Genomic DNA, 9376 nt, shown 5'->3' with positions numbered 1-9376 from the left:
AGAGATGGGAGAGCTTTAGCAATGCTTTTCCTTTTGAAACGCCTTAACCTTCCCCCCCCCATCCGTATCTTCTGCGACCTCCCGCTCCTTGCCACATTTAGCAAGATTCAGCGACATCGTTGCAAGTAAATGTCTGAATTGCTGCATGCTTTATTGGGAGATCGCAATTTTCGGGCTGGGGCTTGCTTTTGGGTACAGAGTCTGACACTCCCCCCCCCCAAATACCACTACATTACTATTGTTGGGACCATCGTTATTTTTAGGTGGTAGTAGCGGTACTAGTAGTAACAGTAACGGGAATTTTTAATTCCCAGACTACGTCTGTGATAAGTCCAGATCCCGGGCGGCTTATTATATTTACAACTGGAATGCTTAACAGGAGAAAAATGCGATGCCCTCTGGGATGAAAATCTCAGATACCAGGCACCGAAGTCAGTAAGGCTGAATGGGAGCCCTTATGACCCGGGGAAACAGAGAAGTCCGGGAGGCCAATGGAAATCCCGAATTCACAGTCCGTTTCCTTTAGTTCATTTCCTACGACGTGGCTGCTCGGGAATGAGGGAAGCCCTCTCAGGCGCGACACCTGGCCTGGTTTTCCTTGATGAAGGCAGGCCTCCTCGGCGCCTGTTGGAAGAAATTTCCATTCATTTTAAAGAGAAATGCAAGACAAGTTTTTATATATATATATACATACATATATATATATACATATATATATATACATATACATATATATATATATATATATATATATATATATATATATATATATATATATATATATATATATATATATATATATATATATATATATATATATAAAACTACTACCAGAGACAACCAGACAACGGGTATTCGTCTGGGAAAACCAGACACAACCGACGGCTTTTCGATGGTGATCTGCACACTTTAAAAATGCGAGTGAAAAACAGGCCACTTGACTGTGAATCGGCATGAAACAAACGGAAGGGTTTTCAGTAACTTCCCCCGCGTGATCGAGAACCCAAACGGAAATAAATGTACAAGATTCCCCCCCCCCCACACCTCTATGGAAAAAATAGAACCGTCCATTTCCCTGCAAATTTGCAGAAAACAAACCAGGACTTTCTGACCATCTCTTGACCTGATCAAGGAGCCTTGCCTATGTTGCAGCCACATTGCACACTCTTAGCGCTGCAGTAGTAATATCAAATATTCTTTTTTAAAAAATAAAAAAATTCTAAATGTGCTGTATCTAGGGCTAAAAACAACCCATGTTGGCGGTAGGGTAATCCAAAAAGAAAGAGGTCGTCCCGAAAATATTCCAGTGGATTACAAGGTTATGAGACAGGTCAGGATAGCGCACAAAAGGGAAATTCGGGATACGCACACAACCGAGGGCTGCTTGGCTGGGCTCCCTTCCCTTTGCAAAGCGCGAAGGGGCATTTACTCGGGGGTCGATCCCCTCGATTTCCACGGGCCTTGCCTTCGAGGAAACTCGCTCAGCGCTCTGGAGGTCGAGGGGATTTGCTCGCCAGGAGAAGGCGCCCGGGATCTGAGCTGGGGTCCCGAGGAACTCCGTCGCCCGAAACTTTATGCTTCTTTTTACTTCGAAGCCGCGGTCGGGGGCGGAGAACACTCGCTTCCGGGGTTGCAAGGGCGTTTGGCCCCCTAACCCCTGCGGCCTCTGCAGACCACCTCATGTTCTGTGGGTCTTATGGGGGGAGGCAGGAGAGGGTGAGGTGAGGTGGGGGCAGAAATTAAATCGGGGGATCCGATTTCTCAACCCGGGAAAGGCGCGCTGGGAATCAAAGCGGCGAGGAAGGCAGGGAACCCTCCCTGGGGCTGGAAGGCATTAAATCTTGCCGCGATCGAGGTCTGTATCCTGAGCCAAGGAGGGGATCCCCATTTCTCTCTCTTTCGTCGGAGTGGGGGAGGAAAGGCGGCTTTGTGGGCTGGGAAACCCCGCGATTCTCCGCTGTGGGGCTGGAAGGGGGTGGGGAAGGTGGAGGACGGGGGGAGAGCGCTGCGCTAGTCCATCTTTGAAGCCTGCGCGCCCCCAGTCTGGGTTGCAACCCAGAGGTGAGTGGCCTCTCCAGGCTGCTGCATCTCGGGGTGAAAAAGCCGAGAGGGCTTTGTGCTTCGGAAGGCGGATTAAGGAGGAGCGCGCTGGGAGCTGCCTTCTCCCCAAATCCCAGAAGGAGAGAGGGAGAGGGGTGGAGGGAGGGGGTCAGCTTCCCCCCTCCCCGGGGCTCGCTCTTTTTTGTTCCGGATGGGGCCCAACAAATGCTTTTGTCTCGGGCCGGGCACCTCCCCCAGGGTGCGCCTGGGTGCAAGAGCGCGTGGCTCGGATCCCTGGCGGGGCAGGAGGGGGTCGTGGAGCTGGGGGGGGGGCGCACATGCCTGGGACCCTTCTCCACGCCGAGGAGGAAATCTCGAGAGCCACTGCTGCTGCCGCCAAGCCTGTGTGTGTGTGTTTGTGTGTGTGTGTGTGTGTGTGTGTGTGTGTGTCCTGCCGGCTTCTCCAGTGTTTCCTCCAGCCGTTTGCTTACTACCTCTATTTCCGACCTTGCTTTGGGGAAATATAAAGCGCAGCCTCGGGTCTCGTTTGAATGGCAGGTCCCAGCCTCTGGGATCGCGCGAAGTCATAAAAAATAATGAAAACAAGCCCCAGCACATGTGGGGAGAGAGCCGGCTTGCTGTGGGAGTGGGGCTGGAATAAAGAGACTCCGCTTCCCACCCACGTGCTGCCATCGCTGGGGTGGGGACCGCCCAGCCCAGGCGGCCTCCTCGCAGGGTTGTTGTGAAGGTACAATGGGAGAGGGGAAATTTGACGTGGAGGAACAGCGGGGATGTAGGCAGCCGGGAAAAACTATCTTCCTCCTCCTCGCCCGTAAAGAGTGGCAGCCATCCAAGCGGCGCACGTCTGGGATTAGGGGACCCCATTGCCCAGCCCAAAGAGATGGATTTCAGGAAAGCCACCTCCCGGGTTTGGACAGGAAGAAGGGCATGATGGGAGTTCTTGGTAGGGATCGATGACCCCTTTCCCTTTTCCAGGGTTTTCCCTCCCTCCCTCCCCAGCAGCCTGACATCATCTTCCTTCCTGAACAGCTAATCGTTCTTTTTCTCCTCAACCCCAAGTCCTTTCCGCAAAACTCTTACAAGGGGAGGAGCCGTAGCTTCGCTGTGACGCAAACTCTTGGCGTGCAAGGAGGTCCCGGTTCGGTTCTCGGCACCTTCAGCCTGAGCTGAAATTCTGCAGAGCGGCTGCCTGGCAGTGCAAACAAACCACACCGAGCTGGATGGACCACAGAGGTCTGATTCTGTCTAAAAAACTTCCTGGGTTCCAGCTCCCCTGCCCCGCAATCTTCCCCTTCTTGTTTTCTGCCCTGGGTTGACTGCATCAGCCTAAATACATGGGTTCAGGGAAACAGATTTCTCAATAAGTGTACACACACTATACATTTCCCCCAAAGTTTCCCCAGGTGTGCTGGGAACCGTAGCTGTGTGAGGGCAAACTACAGTTCCCAGGTTCCTTTGGGGGGGAATGTCCTTTAAAAGTGTACCATGGAAATGGAGATGGGGAGCGGTTTTATTGGCTAAGATAGCTTGAAGCGAGCTCCTGGAGAGCCCTTCTCTCACTCCAATAAATTACAGTTACAGATAGGTAGCCGTGTTGGTCTGCCATAGTCAAAACAAAAAAAATTCCTTCCAGTAGCACCTTAAAGACCAACTAAGTTAGTTCTTGGTATGAGCTTTCGTGTGCATGCACACTTCTTCAGATACGAATCTGAAGAAGTGTGCATGCACACGAAAGCTCATACCAAGAACTAACTTAGTTGGTCTTTAAGGTGCTACTGGAAGGAATTTTTCCCCCAACAAATTACGTTAAGGATGCCAGAGATAAAGGCAGAACAGCCACTGCCACCACTCTTCATCTCCCATACATGTGGGAATTGCAAAGGACTTCCAGGGCCGAGGGTGTGAGGTCCCCGCAGACTTTAGCACCAGCATCGTTTTAGAAAAATTATTCAGTGTTGAGAGAAATGCTAACACCTTCCTATTCCTGAAGAAAAGGACTGGTCTGCCTTGAGATCTGGGTGGGACTCTGCATGTACCTGAAGGGCACTTCTGCTGGTCCTCCTGGCTGAGGACTAAAGAATGTGTATTGGGAAACAACCTGAAGCCTGGTTTTATACTGGGATACTTTCCACACTTCCCTCTCTCTCAGCCTCCTTCCAACTTGGAGTTTCTGACCTGGAACAGAGAATGACTGCTCTACATTGGTTGTCTTTGGCCTCTCCAAAAAAATGGTCTGCATCATCCTATAAGTTGTTCCTGTGTCCCCTACCCCCACCCCCAAACCCCAAGGCTTTGAAATGAGTTGTTGAGTGCAGCTGCAGATCAGTATTCCATGCCTATGGAGATTGAATAAATTTTACTAATAACAGTTGCTGTCATGATTGTTTTAAACTGAGTGTTCATTTTAATATTGATGGTGTGTTTCAAATTGTCCACAGCATTTTGTGTTTTAATTAGAAAAGTGGGGTAGAAATTAATAATGGTGATGGTGATAACAATAGGTGGCGATGATGATGGAAGAGGAGGCGGCAAACAGAACCTAAGAGCCCTGCTTGACCCGAGGGATGGGGAGGAAAGGATGCTATACAATGTTGTGTTTGGGAAAGCTTTGGCCTTCCAGATGTTGTGACTACAACTCTCATCATCCCTGACCTTTCTCTGCACTGACTGGAGCTGAAGTCCAGAAACAGCTAGACGGCCACAGGTTCCCCATGCCCGATTTCAGTTGCAGCAGACACTCACTGCAATTGGTGGAGCTTCTAAGAGGTCATGGGGGTTTGGCCAATGAAAGGTCATGAGGGCATAGCCAATTTCTGGTTTCTCCCCATCCTTCTTCCTTACAAAGATACCATGGTGGGTCCCTTAACTATTTGTAAAGCAGCAATGCTTAGCACCTAACTATAAGCTGAGAATGTCCTACTTTTGTTCAGAAGGGGCCCCTCCAGTCACAATTGCTTCTTTGCTGGGAGAAAAGTTGTTTTCTTCTCCACCTGCTCTGATTCTCTCCATGTCCTCATCCTTTGCAAAGAAACAGGGGACGCATAATCATAGCAGCTTTGTTAATACTTAGCACCCAAGTGTTCAGAATGAGGCCCTGCTGCCATAATTTCTAGTGTGGACTCATGCCACAACTGCTTGTTATCCAGAGGTAAACATGGCTGAATTCCATGGGGATTGCTTCCCAATAAGAATGTAAAGGATTGCAGCACGAATGGGTTAATATTAAAGATACCCCACAGACTTTTAATAAGGGACCCTATTAATTTCCAGAGCTATGGAAAAATGTTACTCCCTTCCACAGCTTACTCATTTCTACGTCTTCCTCACCGGAATATGGAATAAAATGCATTTGCTAGCCTCTAAAGTGCCAACTGAGTATTGTTTCATTTCTGCTCTAAGTCATGGCTAACCCCTTTGATTGAAAGAATATGAGAGAAATGTACCACACACAGCCAGTGACAGAGGAGGACTTTTAAGTCTCCAGATCCTCTATCTATTGTCTTTCTTTTTTAAATGTATGGAGACAAGGAGGCTCTTGCCAATTGACTTATGGAGAAGTTAGTGTGATGAAGCCTAAGGGGTTTGACTTATAATATCAACTCCTCCTTGCAAACCACAACCTCCTTTCACATACTTGAGGAGAGGAGACATAATTAGGAACTATGAGCCTCATAAATAAATCCCAGGAGCATGCAACAGGGTGCACCTTCCTCACCCAATGAATAACTTGTTTGTAGTTAATAAGGTGATTCCACAACAGACAGTCTTTGCATAAACAGTACATTCACCACAGCAGAAGATTCGGCTGAGTCAGGCCAAAGTCCCATCTGGTCCAGCATCCTGTTCTTACAGTAGCCAAACTAATAAAAACCCTCAGTATTTTTCAACTTAAAGAAAAACAGGAACACAAAACCTCAGTATTTCGCACCTGAAATCTAGACACACACAAACCCTACGGTTGCAATAACACTCAAGTGTTGATAGCTACCAGGCACAGAGAAGCCATCCACAATTTATTCTCCCAACCCTTCAACCCCATTCACAAAAATAACTGTTAGTAGTGCTTAAGCAAAAAAGTACATCAAATGGAAAGATACTCACACAATCTCTCCACCACTGCTCTCTCTTAACAAATATTCATAATAAAAAAGCTGCTCAAGATAGCAACCACACCCTTCTCCTACAAAGAATGTGCGTTGTGATGTGGGTGTGGCCTTAGGAAACAGCTCTGAGCAGGTTCGGACTGCTCTTAAAGGCAGCCCTCCTAGACCAATACTGCGAATGCAGGTTAGCCCTCATAACAACAGATGGAGTGCAAGGCTTCACACTGGGCACTCCTATCAATCACATGGTTCTTCTGCTTAGGGGCATATGGGAGGGGCTTTTTTGCCATAGCTATACTTTGGGATTGGCTGAGGAGTGCAGGGATCTGATTGGCCCAATAACGGTAGATTGACAGAAATGTTTGCGGAGCTTCTCTAAGTTCAAATAAAAATATAACGTGTGTGGGGGGGGACAGGAAAGAGTGTGCAGACCCCCCAAGTGTCCCTATTTTCCATGGACGTCCCTAATTTAGAGAAGTCGCCCGGTTTCTGATTTGATCCCGGAATGTCCCACTTTTTCTTAGGATGTCCCTATTTTCATTGGAGAAATGTTGGAGGGTATGCGTTTGAAATTTGGGTTTTTTTCTTAATTGCTTGTCGTTCTCCTAGTGCACCAGCCTCCACTGCTTGATTTTCAATAGCTGCCTCCGGGAAGTCGACAGAGAAGGCAGGAAGGCAACTGCCCTCTCCCGTTGTTGCTCCCCATCAGCTAGTATTCACACGTATGCTGCCTGTGGACCTGCAAGTTGCACTGAGCACTTGAAGCTATTGATAAACGCATCCGTCAGGAATTGGTCTAATCTCTTTAAAAAAGCAAACTAAGGTTGCAATCCTAACCAGGTCCGATTGAGTTCAATGGAATTAGGATTGCAGCGTTAAGTGAATGTATTTCTGCGCATGCTCAGAAGCACTCACGAATTTCATTCATGGAGCTAAGTAAAGGTTATGGAGCAATCCTCGACGAACCCTAAACGGGCTGAACCCCGCTGGTCTCTAGGACGTGGGAGATCTTCAGAAGAACAGGAGAAACAGATCTGGACAGGAAATCTCCCCTAACCATGCTATGGGAAGAAGATACCAACTCAAATAAGCCTGGAAGAGTTTTGGCTGACACTTAGGTCCCCGCACCCGCCTTAAAATTCCCACAAATCCGTGAGGGAATGTGCCGGAAAAATGTTTGGCATTAGCTGGCAAAGAGAATGAATGAATGAATGAATGAAGGCGACCTTTCTTTTTTGGAACGAAGCGAAGCCAATTAAAACGGTCCCTCAAAGCCACCCGTAGTTCCCCAAATCTGACATTGTTCTAACCTCATAATCAGACTGCCTTTGCTTTATATAACATTGAAAGGGAGAAGGCTTGATTCTCTCTCTCTGTCTCTCAGCCCGTGTGAGTGAATGATGGGGAAAGGAAAGGGAGAAAAAGGTGAGGAGAAAACAGAAGGGGTGAAATATACACAAGCTCCTGCTCTTTATCCTGGGGTTACTTACCTTTGGATATACCTTTAGATAACTGCTCCTGCTATTGCCACTCCCTTCTCACCAGCATCTATCCCAGGATTAGCCAACTGTGACAGTGCCTTCCAGATGTTGGCCTCCAACTCCCATCATGCCTGACCACTGGCCATTCCAGCTGAGGCTGATGGGAGCTGTAATCTTGCAATGTCTGAAGGACACCACGTTGGCTACCTCCAGCCTTTACTTTCCCCCAAAATTAGTATTGATCAGTTTGCACTGCATAGGATTGCAGCCTTAGAATCCTGAAACCTTATGCACTGTTCAAATAGTAAGGAATGAGTATAATAATCTGTCAGTAATAAGCAACAAGGGATCACTCTGTGCTTTCAGACAGGACAAAGCTTGTTGTTCAATAGAGGGACATGCTTTGGTTCCTGCTATTCAAAACAGTTTTCATTTGACAGTGACTCTTAATTTATTATATTTTTATCTATCTGTCTAGAAAATCATCTAATCAGGATGATTTATCTAATAAATTATTGCACTATAGTTAACGTTGTCATATTACTTTGTTCTTTTTATTTACTGATGCACAAAGAGGGCCTAGTAAACTAAAACCTTCTTTTATAGCACACAAAAGCTTAGCAATTAATAGATAGATTATGAAGAGAGTGAAGTCCAAGGATGTTGATATTTGTGGTATAACTGTTATAGAATGCAGACAACATATGCATAGAATATATTTAACATCTCCTCAAATTGAGATGGAGCAGATGCTGGTACAAGACCCCTTGCTCATTTGTACAGTAAGCAGACTTTTACTTACATATGCCTATACTGATGTATGGTACATCACCTAGAGAAATTAGTTTATTATTTAAGCTTATTAGTGTCTTCCTAAAATAAATGATGAACTCTTACACTAAAAAATACAGTAACATAATTAGTATAATAAATAGTTAAGGCAATGAACAGCAAATCAGATCAAATGTCACCTTACCCTGAAGAAAGTGAGTAGTCTGAAGCAAGATATCCTCATACAGTCACACATATTTATCCCATGTGGGAATAATAGCAGTCTACACTATAAGGTTGTTGTGAAGATTTTGAACCCTTTTAAAAAAACCTTTATTAGGTATTATAATGTAGTTTTGGAATTTTGAGCAATGTAGAACTACCTACAGCAGTAGCAGTGGTTGTAGAAGTAGCAGCAGCAGAGCTGCCAGAAAGTCGTGTGGATCCAGAATTGCCCTCCGCAGTCCCTTATGGACACACACCATTAAGACTGTTTTCAGAGAAGACAATCTTACTCGGCCACAAGAAGAAAGAAGAAGATGAGCCACACAACTGGGTCCTGTTATTCCCAGCCCCCTTGGATTTAGTAACAATAATTCAAGTTGCTCCTTTAAAGCTTCCTTACAAGGGTCCATTGCTCCGCAACGCAGCAGCATTCCAGCCACGAATCACCTTCTCCTGCTCTTTAAAAGAACCAGGAGGGACGATAGGTTCTGCTCACAGAAACACATAAGATTTGGACGGCCAGCCTTGCCTGCCCTCTCGGGGTTGCAGAGGAGAGACGTTCCTGCTGCGGGATGCCGGGGATTCGAACCCGGGGCCCTTGTACCCTGCAGAGCAGCTGCTCCACCGTGGCAGCAGGCGTGGAAGGGCCAAGGGCAAGAGGAAAACCGGAGGACAAAGGTGGGGAAGGCCAGATTTGCTGAAGGCCTGACATCAGTGTCAGCAGCAGCAGCAACA

The 9376-nt window shown here is 46.9% G+C and overlaps 1 long non-coding RNA gene across 1 annotated transcript in view; it reads right to left on the bottom strand.

Annotated features, from left to right (window-relative positions):
- Nucleotides 1–268: 268 nt before the first annotated feature.
- Nucleotides 269–9376, bottom strand: part of LOC309353402 — a 35643-nt gene continuing 26535 nt past the window's right edge. Inside the window, exons 3-5 of the long non-coding RNA XR_014161806.1 lie at nt 5777–5921; nt 4982–5079; nt 269–624 (exon numbers count right to left, since the gene is read on the bottom strand). This is a non-coding gene — a long non-coding RNA (uncharacterized lncRNA). The remainder of the gene's footprint in view (nt 625–4981; nt 5080–5776; nt 5922–9376) is intronic.

The sequence above is a fragment of the Podarcis melisellensis genome (genome assembly GCF_964234715.1).
Source record: "Podarcis melisellensis genome assembly, chromosome: 12".
In the NCBI taxonomy this organism is placed as follows: domain Eukaryota; kingdom Metazoa; phylum Chordata; class Lepidosauria; order Squamata; family Lacertidae; genus Podarcis; species Podarcis melisellensis.
This window is presented reverse-complemented; position numbering and strand designations above follow the sequence as displayed.